General features: G+C 65.9%; 1 protein-coding gene across 1 annotated transcript in view; it reads left to right on the plus strand.

Moving 5' to 3' along the window:
• The first annotated feature begins 5,845 nt into the window (after nt 1–5,845).
• The window catches only part of TANGO2 (transport and golgi organization 2 homolog), an 18,289-nt gene continuing 15,182 nt past the window's right edge, over nt 5,846–8,952 (plus strand). The window contains exon 1 of the mRNA XM_040251273.1: nt 5,846–5,879. The gene's annotated coding sequence lies outside the window, so the exon portion shown is untranslated. The remainder of the gene's footprint in view (nt 5,880–8,952) is intronic.

Below are 8,952 nucleotides of genomic sequence, written 5' to 3' on the forward strand. Positions count from 1 at the left end.
GGGGGCGGGGGGGGGCGGCGGGCGGGGGGGGGGGGGGGGGGAGAGGGGGATGGGGCCGAGGCTGGGGGGGGGGGGGGGGGGGGGGGGGGGGGGGGGATGGGCCAGCAGCTCTGGGCCGTGAAAGCTTGCCCTGTGCTTAGCCTGGAATTCTGCTCCACCACGGAAATCCTGGCCAGCCCTGCTGGCCACTGGTCACTCTGTGCATCTTGAAAGGCCCCCTTTGGCTGCGCCCTCTGTGCCACCCAGGACACTGAGGCAGAGAGGCATGGCCTGGTGTTGGGTGGCTGGCGCTGTGGCCGGGCCTGGACCCCGGGGCCGAGCATACCAGGGTGGCCGCTGGGCGCCCGGCCCCAGCCTGCTCCCCCTGCTGTGTCCAGTACCCAGGGGCCTTGCCGTCTCCAGCTCCCCACCCTGGGCAGGGGGCCCGGACAGAGCAAAGCTCCAGTAGAGTGCCTCTGGGCGCCTGGGGAAGCAGTCATCCTCAGCGCCGCCCCCGCCCCGCACAGCGGGGCTGGGTGGAGCCGCTCTTGCTGGCTGTGGCGGCCCCGGGCGCCCTCTGGTGGCCGCACTCAGCTTGTGCCTGCTCTGCTGGAGGGCGCCGGCGCTCAGGGTCGGCCAGGGCCCGGGTGAGGGCTGTGCCTCACACCCACCGCCCCCCACCACCCGGGGAGGGGCAAGGGGGAGGGACCCGGCGAGTAATGCAGATGGCCCCAGCTCCGGGCAGGTCGGCTGTGCCGGCCTCCAGGCGAAGCCCCAGGAAGGGGCTCCTGACCCCGAGTCCCCCTGCTTATTCTTCTTGGAGCCCAGTCCCGCTGGTTACTCTCTGACCCTGAGTCCCCCCCGTAACTCTCTGACCCCGAGTTCCCACTTATGCTCTGACGCTGGGGTTCCTGCGGAGTGGCTGACACCTCATTTGAGTCTTGACGGATGAGGCAGCAAAGGAGCAGGTGCCCAACTGAGCCACTGCTGGGGAAAGCCCCGGGAGCCCCGGGCACCCTCCCTGGCACCCCACGGCACTTACCCCCAGGACCTCCACCCCGGCTGCCCCCTCCTTCCCTCCCTCCCTCCCACCGGTTCAGCTGGGCTGCTGTCTCCATCCGCCCCTTGGCTCCTCTTGGAGGTGGAGGACCTCACTGGTGGCCCGGGGGTGGAGGAGAGAGCACCCATCTGAATCCTGTGCAGCACAGATCGGGCTGGTGGTGCAGCCCCCGGGGGAAACTGGGAGACGCAGAGGGACCCCTGGCACCAAGAAGCGACCTGACGGGCCACCCTGGGGGGAGGCATGTGGCCCAGGCCGGGGCGGGGGGGGGCAGCTCTAGCCTGGCAGGACTGAGGGTGGGCCCTGGTCCCCCAGGAGGCACGTGGTTAGCAGGCATTGTGCCCATGTGGAGAGTGGGGTGGGGGCTAGCCGGACTGTGCTTGCAGGACCTCCTCCCCAGGCCAGGGCCAGACCAGAGTCCCGAGTGCAGTGCGTGCTCTATGCCCAGCTCTGGGCTGGGTGCCAGTGGACCTCAGACTCGGGGGTGTGGGCGATGGGGGAGAGACAGGGTGCTGTGGAAGGGACAGGCAAGGCTGCGGGAAAACACGAGTGCCAGACTCACAGCTCCACACGCTGTGGCGGAACCCCAGACCCAGGCCACCTGCTCGGGAACTGACTGCTGCGGGTCCAGATACACTGAGACAGGGCAGGTGGGACCTGCTTGGGCCGGCAGGACCTCCGGAAGCCTAGACCCCAAGGCTCCCACTGCGGGGCTGGGCATGCCCTCATCGGAAGGAGGCCCCTGGGCTCACAGACCCTCACCTGGCGCGTGCCCTGCACGGCGACTCGGGTGGCCTGTTAAAGGGGTGCGAGGGAGAGGGGGTTACACACGGAATGAGACCCTCGGAGCAGCTTTTCTCCTTGTTCCTGAACACCTTTGGGTTAAAGGGAAAGGGGCACGGGAGTCTCCAACTCCTGTTTTCACTGTGACACGTTGTGCAGAGGTTAGAAATGGTGACATGTTGTAATAACCCAATATTTAATTATTTAAGATCAAAAGAGGCAGGCTGGGGATCTCCTGCTGCGTGCTCAGGTAACAGCCAATCTGGTCCGAGTCCCGAGGGGAACGCGCCTCACACCAGCGGTTTGGGGGCCCACCAGCGGGGCGCAGGGGAGGCGAGGATGGGGAGCCAGGTTGGGGCTCCGGGCAGGACCCCGGGCAGCATTCCCTCCCTCGTCCTCCGGGCGGCGGGCGCGGCGCCGGCGCCGGGGCATTCCCCGTCCCCGCCGTGCGGGGGCTTCCCGGCGGCTAGCCGCCCCAGGAAAGTTCCCCAGCCCCTGATCCGCTCGGCCGATGGAAAGTTTCCGTGGCTGCGTGGCGCCGGCTCAAGGCGCCCGGTCGAGTAGGGAGGACACGGCTCAGGTTGCGCCGCGACCAGAGGGATGCGCGGAGCGAGGCGCACGGCCGGCCGGGCAGGACCTCAGGCCGCGCACAAAGGGACCCGCCCCCGCCGGTCCGGGATCTCGCGCACCGCGGCGCGGTGCGGGTGGAGCGGGGCCGGCCTGGACCCCCGGCACTGACCGCTGCCCAGACGTCGATTCCGGCCCTTGCCCGGCCCGCAGCCCGGGTGCCGGCCCCGACCCCGACCCGGGTTCCCGGCCGGAGCCTACCTGGAGCGCGGTTGTGGGCGGCGCCGCAGAACGGCCCCCGCCCCAGACGGGCGTCCGCCGGTCCCTCGGCGCGCGGCGTCCCCGGGCGGGCGCGGGTGACCGTCCGGGGGCCTCCGATCGCGCCGGTGCGGGGCGCACCCTCAGCGCCCCGCGCAACCCGGGCTAGCCCTCCGCCCCTTGCGCGGCCCGTGCGCAAAGCCGGCCTGCCGGCGCCGCGACCCTCGCCCCTCCCCGCCGCCGCCACTGTTCCCATTGGTCGGGAGGCCCGGCAACCGGCGCCGATTGGACGAGCGCGGGGAAACGCCGGCTTGCCATTGGCCACTGGGGGTGTCCGTCTCTGCCGATCACGGCCCCTCGTGGAGCGGCGGAGGCCAGGGCACCTGCCGGGACCTATGCGGCTGTGGCCCGGGCTGCTGGCCGCCCTCTCCCGGCCGCCTTCGAGGACGTGCCCAGGCCATGCGGCTCGCGCGGGAAGCGGGGCAGGCCTGGCGCCCCATCCCCGGACTTGGGCCGGTCGGCTCTATCGCCACCCCCAAGTTGCCGGGTATCCTCCTCCAGCGTCTGCTGTTGGCTGCACGCCGCGCCCACCCAACGGCACCAGTTGTATTCCCCACAGTCCGCGAGGGAGCGTTCTGCTGCCCTCCCGTTTTACAGACGGGAAACCCAGCTTTAGGTCACTGGGAGGAGGCGGTGGGGCTCCGACCCAGTCCATCTGGGCGGTCTCCCACCCTCATCGCCCCAGCGTTCCCACTGTGGAGGCCCGATGGGTGGGATCCCTCGGGAACGGTGGCTTTTCTCCTCCTTCAGGGGTGAATTGACCACACCGTGGGCTCCGCCCACCCAGCAGGGCCCGCGGGACTGGCCTCCCTCCCTGACCCAGGCTGCAGATGGGGTATGGAAGGAGTCAGAGTTCAGGGAAGGCGGCCTCCGCCCCTGGCCCATGGCCATATGGCCCAGGAGCCCCGTCTCCCACTCTCACCCACCCTCTACCTGGCTTCTTGCCAGTTCTGTAGGGCCATCCCTGGGGCTCGTGTGACACGCTGCAGGGAGAGCCAGGTTTCAGCTAGATGTTAGAAGTTCCCAACAGCTGCAGATGCTTGAGGTCTAAAGGGTGACCACACGAGGTCATGCGCTCCCATCTAAGGATGTATGTGTTCAGAGGTAGGGTGACAGGGACCCCGTGGTGGCCCTGAGACCCCACCCTGACCCATCTCATTGGCTGACAGCCGGAGTGGGTTTTCCACCTCCCTAACCCAAGCATGGCTGCCTCCCCTTTGCAGAAAATGGGAAGGTGCTGGTCTGGAGGGCTTGGCCACTAGGGGTCTCGCACCTCTGGGCCCAGTGGCTTGGGGCAGATCACTCTGCAGCTGCTGCCTGTTGTCCCCCAGGCATTGCCACTTGCCTCCAAGCCCTGGATTCTGCTTATCGAACACTACCACCTCTCAGCTGGACTGCAGAATCCAGCTGCCCAGAGGGGAATCCCCGGCACCACCCAGCTTGACTCTCTTGCCAGGTGGCGGGAGGAGGACTGAGTGTCTCTTGCTGGGTCTGCCACCTGCTGGCCAGGAGTCCTCGGACACGGAGAGCTCTGGGACACGGGGGGCCTGGGGAGTCCCGGGACATGAGGAGACCTCAGATACCGGGAACCGCGGGACAGGGAGAGCCCCGGGACACACGGAGTCGTTGCTTTCCTTGCCTGCAAAGGGCTTCTGTGGAGTAGCACAGATGAGACAGCACAGCAGTGGAGTGGGATGGGCTTTTAGGGGTGTCATGCCGGTTTGAGTTGGACTCTTGCCTGGGGTTAATACCAGTCAGGCCTTTGCCCTCTCTGAGTCCCAGTTTTCACAGGGCATCAGCTCTCCAAGAAAAGATCAGGCACCTACATCCTCACTGCAGGGTTGTGGAATTAATCCAGCCACTGCCACTGGCCACTTAATTCTGACTTCAAGCAAGTGACACAGAATTGCTCTAAGCCTCAATGTTTGCATCTCTAAAGTGGAAAAATGAGAGCTGTGTCCTGGAATGCTGGGTTAGAGCAGTTAGCACACTGAAGTGAAGAGCCAACTCATTGGAAAAGACCCTGACGCTGGGAGAGATTGCGGGCAGGAAGAGAAGGGGGCAACAGAGGATGAGATGGTTGGATGGCATCACCGACTCAAAGGACACGAATCTGAGCAAACTCTGGAAGACAGTGAGGGACAGGGAAGCCTAGTGTGCTGCAGTCCATGGGGGGGTCTCAAAGAGTCGGACAGAACTTAATCCCTGAACAACAACAAAGCACCTTGTTGTGTGTGTGCTCAGGCCCATCTGACTCTTTCTGACCCCAAGGACTATATATAGCCTGGCAGGCTCCTCTGTTCATGGGATTTCCCAGGCCAGAATACAGGAGCAGAGTGAGTTGTCATTTCCTCCTCCAAGGGATCTTCTGGATTAGGGGATCGAACCAGCATTTCTTGCGTCTCCTGCACTGGCAGGCGGATTCTTTACCACTATGCCACCTGGGAAGAACCATTATTAGCAACCTTGATATAATTGTCATCCTCATCATAGTTTGCTGAGGGCCCATTTGGAGCAAGCCCTGGGCCTCTGAATCTCCACTCAGACCCCAGACACAGCCCAGAGGCCACTATGGGCAGGGAGCCGCAGCGAACGCCTCTGTCCTCCGGTAAGGGGCCTAGCAGTGGCTTTTGCTCAGTTGCAATGGTGTGGAGATCAGGCCGGCAGCCCTGCATCCTGAGGTCGGCCCTGCCGAACAGCTTCGAGGCGGGTTAACGGCTGAGGTGACCGGTCCGACGTCTGTCCTGACCGTAGCAGTGATGTCCGCGGTCAGAGCTGCAATGGGGAAAGATGGCCAGTCCAGAGGCATGGACTGGGGTGGCGGGGAGGCAGCCCCCAGGTGCGCACCCTGCGGACCCTCCTGCAGGGCCCCGTGCAGCGCTGGCCAGGGACGTGTCCACGAGGGTAGGGCTGGGGGCCGGCACCTTCCTGCCCGCGCGGGTCACGAGGCGCCTCCGGGCGCTTGGCGCAGCCCCAGGGGCGGGGCACTGGGAGTTGCAGCCGGGAGCGACGGCGTGGGCAGCCAATGGTGCCCGGGCTCGCGCCTTGCCGCCCCGCCCCCTGGCCTGGCTGCCCAATGGCGAGCTCGCGGACGGGAGAGGGCGGGGCCTGGGCGGTGGCGGCTGCGGCGCGCGGGCGCGGCACCCGGAAGTCGGCGGACGCGGCGGAGGCGGTGAGTGCGAGCCGGGATGCGGGATGCGGGCGGCGGGCGGCGCTCCCCGCGGGGCGCGGGGCTCGGGGCTCGGACTCAGCAGTGGCCACCGCGCCCGTCCCGATTTCCCCTTCTCGAAGCGGTGATTGCCCGTCCAGCGCCTGGTGATTGCCTTGGTCGGAGACCGAGCGGACCCCGGCCGACGGAGCGTCCTTCGCGTTCCTGAAACCGCGTTTCCAGTGTCCCCGCCTGGACGGGGCGCGGGCCTCGCAGGCCCGGCGGGTGTCCCTGCCAGGGTGGGTGGGCTACGCGGCTGTGGGCCGGGGAGCCCTGAGTCACGCTGCTCCCTCCCTGCGCCCTGCTGCAGGGGATAGCTGTTGCCTGTCCGGGGAGGCAGCCGGGGCCAGGTCATAAGCGCGCCTGGACACGGCTTTCCTGGGCTGGCTCGGTCGTCAGGACCTCCTCACGGGAGTTCAGGGCAGAGAGCTGGGCAGGGCTGCACCCTGGGTAAGGCCCTATAGCCACTGGTTTTGAAGACACTCCTGCCCCAGCAGCTGCCCCGCGCGCCTCTGGGCCACAGATCTGGTGTGGGCCTTCTGCCCTTGGACAGCTCCTGAGGCCCAGCCGGCCTCTGCTGGGGCAGTCACGTGGTCAGCCAGGCCTGCCCTGCTGTCCTGCTGCGGGCCTGTCCACCCGTGTGTTGCTGTTTAGGTCTCAGTGGACAAGGGATGGAGCTGTGAGAGGTGCCTACAGCCGGGAGCTTGTGGGAACTGCTTTCTGCTGCTTGCTCCTTGCGCTCTGGGCAGGCTTTCAGGCAAGTGTCTGAGGCCAGACGACAGCATTCACAGTGAAGAAAACTCAGGCTGAGGGCCAGTGGTGTCCCCAAGGTCACTCAGAGCCAGGCTGGCTTGTCCTCCTGAGCCCCTCTCCCAGAAGCCTTCCTGCCTTGGGTGGCCTGTCCGGTGGAGTGGGGTGAGGGTGGGCATTGGCAGGTGGACACAGCAGAGCCTCCGCTCCTGCTCCCTGGGGCCCAGGGCTGCTGGTGGGCAGAGCGTGCTGTCCTGGCGCCCCCTCCTGCTGGGACCCCTGACCGCTGGCTGCAGAGGCACGCGGGCCCCGGCACTACGGCTCCACGTCACTGGTGTCACGTGTCAGCAGGACCCCGGCCGTCTGCTCTGGCCCACTGCCCCATCCCCGAGCCGTTAGGAGCGCCTTGTGCGTCCTTTGTGTGTTCATTTCTGGGCTGTCACTTAGGCTCTGTTTCACCGTGGTACGGTCACGTGCGGCGTCCTGGGGACTTAACCCTGTGCTGGCCGTGGCTCTAGAAGGCCCCTCCCGGCCACTTGGTGCCCTGCGTGCTGCTTCTGAGGGTGTCTGTCCGTGGTCCCGGGCAGGGAGGCCACTGCAAGTGGGGCCACACTCGTCACTGACACCCCGGGTGTGTGAGTGCAGGTGTGTCAGCCAGTGTGTGAGGACAGTTGGTTGGTCTGGACCTTGGGGTTTGGTGATGGGCTCTGAGAACAAGGTCGCCCCTGGGCCACTGACTTCCCTTTTCCGGGTATCGGTGCAGCTGTGTTCCCTCCTTCTTGACTTTCTTTCTGGGTTGCAGAGTGATGGATACACGCTTCACAGTGAAGAGGCCCAGGCCCCACCACCTGGTGTGTCTGCCGGGTCCTCAAGACCATGCACAGTAGAAGTCCTTGCTTCCACACTCCTTTCAGGGGCTGGTGGGCGTGCCCCCTCCCTCCCCTGTTGACCCCTTGAGCCGCAGGGCTAGCCCCTGGCTTGTGGGGAAGCCTGTTCCTGGGGGGATGGGGACCAAGGTGCAGAGCGTGCAGCGTGCGCCGTGACCCCCCGTGTCCCTTGCTGGTGTTGCTCTTTTGAACCCTAAAGGGACAATGGCTCTCGCCGTGAGGCTGCATGAGTGCCCCTCAAACGGTTCTCAGACCTCAGGAAACACTGTCGTCGTAGAAAATGCGTCGTCGTGAAATGGTACTTATCAGCCAGAGCCGCAGAGCTGGGTTGCGGAGTTCTGGGTGGGGAGGGGCGCGGTGGGCGGTGGCGGGGTGGGCAGCCGGCTGGTCTGAGTGATTAGTCTGGGCTGGCAGGGCTTGTGCCCCTGTGTGTTTCTGTCCTGTGCTGGCAGCCGCCGCGGAGTCACGCGTCACTTGTCACTTGTGAGCAGCTCCTGCCTGGAGCTCCGAGCTCCGCCCCGCGCGGTGGGCGGGATGCCGGGCGCCTCGGCTCCAGGCCAGATGGGCTGGCTGGCTGGCCTTGACCGCCTTCTGCCAAGAGTGTGCGGTGCCGAACAGAAGGAGTGGACCTGCTGACCCCAGGGCTCGGTCGCCCCTGCCCAGAGCCCAGAGCAGCTGGAGGAGGCTGACTGCCAGGCCCTGGGTCCCTCCCCCGCCCCCCCCCCTGTGCATACCTGAGCCCCCCTCTCCTGGCTCCTCTGGCCAGTGCGCCCCTTGTGTCCGGGCGTGCCGACTTGTCTGAGTGTTTCCCCTTGTCCGGGTGTTTCCCGTGTCCGGGTGTTTCCTCTTGTGTCTGGGTGTTTCCCCGTATCCGGGTGTTTCCTCTTGTGTCCAGGTGTTTCCCCGTGTCCAGGCGTGCCCCCTTGTCTGGGTGTGCCCCCTTATTCGGGTGTTTCCCCTTGTCCGGGTGTTTCCCCGTGTCCGGGTGTTTCCTCTTGTGTCTGGGTGTTTCCCCGTGTCCGGGTGTTTCCCCGTGTCCGGGTGTTTCCTCTTGTGTCTGGGTGTTTCCCCGTGTCCGGGTGTTTCCCCGTGTCCGGGTGTTTCCTCTTGTGTCCGGGTGTTTCCTCTTGTGTCCGGGTGTTTCCTCTTGTGTCCAGGTGTTTCCCCTTGTATCCGGGTGTGCCCCCTTATCCGGGTGTTTCCCCATGTCCGGGTGTTTCCTCTTGTGTTCGGGTGTTTCCCCGTGTCTGGGTGTTTCCCCGTGTCCGGGTGTTTCCTCTTGTGTCCGGGTGTTTCCCCATGTCCGGGTGTTTCCTCTTGTGTCTGGGTGTTTCCCCTTGTCCGGGTGTTTCCTGTCCGGGTGTTTCCTCTTGTATCTGGGTGTTTCCCCGTGTCCGGGT

Source organism: Oryx dammah, unplaced genomic scaffold (genome assembly GCF_014754425.2).
Source record: "Oryx dammah isolate SB20612 unplaced genomic scaffold, SCBI_Odam_1.1 HiC_scaffold_12, whole genome shotgun sequence".
NCBI lineage: Eukaryota > Metazoa > Chordata > Mammalia > Artiodactyla > Bovidae > Oryx > Oryx dammah.